The sequence below is a fragment of the Eschscholzia californica genome, unplaced genomic scaffold (assembly GCF_041429995.1).
Source record: "Eschscholzia californica isolate CP2 unplaced genomic scaffold, dmEscCali1.0.p SCAF_129, whole genome shotgun sequence".
NCBI lineage: Eukaryota > Viridiplantae > Streptophyta > Magnoliopsida > Ranunculales > Papaveraceae > Eschscholzia > Eschscholzia californica.
In genome coordinates, this window is record NW_028238231.1 from 37501 (window position 1) to 40000 (window position 2500).

The following is a 2500-nucleotide window of genomic DNA, read 5'->3' on the forward strand; positions in this document are numbered from 1 at the left end:
GGATGCTTCCCCAAGTGTCCGGCATAGGCTGGGGAGTTTTTGATTTTTTGGCCCGTGGTGCCCCCCCGGGCCCCCCCAGCCGCATCTTCGATTTCCCACGTCGGGGATGAGTTGGCAACTCTTGGAAGCTTCCCATCCACCCCCGTGCCGAGCTTTGCCCTTGGGATGCCTTATGTTGCATCCCAAGGGCCAAGGCACCTGCCAGCCCAAGGGCTGTGCACGGCCTGGGGAGGGAGCTCACCCCTCCCCTATATAGTGCAAAGTTATTGTTTTCCCTATTTTCACAAGGAAACATCAAATTTTTAACCAAGCATACTCGGCCTTTGCTCCTTCGTTACTCGTCCAAATCCAACAAACTTGCATTCGTTGGAAAGGTCTTTTCACAAGGATTCTTTTGATATATAATAATAGCGATTCCGATAAATATTTATTTTTTTATGAATTTTTAAGTGAATAAACAATTAAAAATTCAAAAAAAATAGAAAAAAAATATTTTTTTCCCGATTCTTTCTCCAATATTCCTGATAAATACCCACACACCCACATATGGAGTTTGGTCGAAAATGCTCGAGTGGATATCGAGATGTCCGACGAAGCACCACTTGGAAGGGCCGAGGCACGGGACGCCCGAGCTGTTGCTCGGGTCGGCACGGGACGCGCATGGGACAGCCCGGGACGGCATGGGACGCCCTCGCTACAGCTCGGGACGGCCAGGTACGCCCGAGACTTGGCTCGGGACGGCCTGGGACGCCCTCGCCATAGCTCGGGACGGCCTGGGACGCCCGAGACTAGGCTCGGGACGGCCTCGGCACAGCTCGGGACGGCCTGGGACGCCCTTGCCACAGCTCGGGACGGCATGGGACGCCCGAGACTTTGCTCGGGACGGCCCGGGACGCCCTTGCCACAGCTCGGGACGGCCTGGGACGGCCTCGGCACGGCTCGGGACGCCCTGGGACGCCCGAGACTTTGCTCGGGACGGCCTGGGACGTCCGAGACTTTGCTCGGGACGGCCTGGGACGCCCGAGACTTGGCTCGGGACGGCCTGGGACGCCCTCGCTACAGCTCGGGACGCCCTGGGACGGCCTCGACACAGCTCGGGACGGCCTGGGACGTCCGAGAATTTGCTCGGGCCGGCCTGGGACGCCCGAGACTTGGCTCGGGACGGCCTGGGACGCGCTCGGCACAGCTCGGGACAGGCCGGGACGCCCGAGCCGAGCTTCGGGTCGCACGAAATCTCTTCGTATTCCGACATATTAGAAGCTTCCCATCATGTAGTAGGCCGAGCTTTGCCCTTTGGATGCCCTATGGTGCTTGGCGAGCACTAGGGAACGTGCCAGCACAAGTGCTGTGCACGCTCTGGGGAAGGAGCTCAACCCTCCCCCTTATAGTGCAAAGTTATTGTTTTTCCTATTTTCACAAGGAAACATCAATTTTTTAACCAAGCATACTGGGCCTTTACTCCTTCGTTACTCGTCGGAATCCAGCAAACTTATACTCGTTGGAAAGGTCTTTTCGCAAGGATTTTTTTGATATATTATAATAGCGATTCCGATAAATATTTATTTTTCTATGAATTTTTAAGTGAATAAACACCGGAAAATTCATAAAAAATAGAAAAAAAAATATTTTCTTCCGTTTCTTTTCTCCAATAATTCATAAATAATACCTCAATAGTATTAATGAAGAGAGAGTCGAAATGGCCCGGGTGGATTTCGAAATGTCCCACGACCCCATAGAATGCACGGGCCAGCCGAGCCAAAAGAATGGGACGCGCACGGGACAGCATTGGTCAGGCTCGGGACGGCACGGGACAGCACGGGACGCGCATGGGACAGCACGGGACGCGAATGGGACGGCCTTGCTAAGGCTCGGGACGGCATGGGACAGCACGGGACGCGAATGGGACGGCCTTGGTGAGGCTCGGGACGGCACGGGACGCGCAAGGGACGGCCTTGGTGAGGCACGGGACGGCCTTGGTCAGGCTCGGGACGGCATGTCACGGCCCTGGTGAGGCTCGGACGGCACGGGACGCGCATGGCACGGCACGGGACGGCCTGGGACGGCCATTGTGAGGCTCGGACGGCACGGGACGCGCATGGGACGGCCTTGGCGAGGCTCGGGACGGCATGGGACAGCACGGGACGGCCTCGGCACAGCTCGGACGGCACGGGACGCGCATGGGACGGCCTTGGCGAGGCTCGGGACGGCATGGGACAGCACGGGACGGCACGGGACGGCCTCGGCACAGCTCGGACGGCACGGGACGGCCTTGGCGAGGCTCGGGACGGCATGGGACAGCACGGGACGGCCTCGGCACAGCTCGGACGGCACGGGACGGCCTTGGCGAGGCTCGGGACGGCATGGGACAGCACGGGACGGCCTCGGCACAGCTCGGGACGGCACGAGACGCGCATGGGACGGCCTTGGTGAGGCTCGGACGGCCCGGGACGCGCATGGGACATCATGGGACGCACATGGGACACCTTATGGGGATCATCAA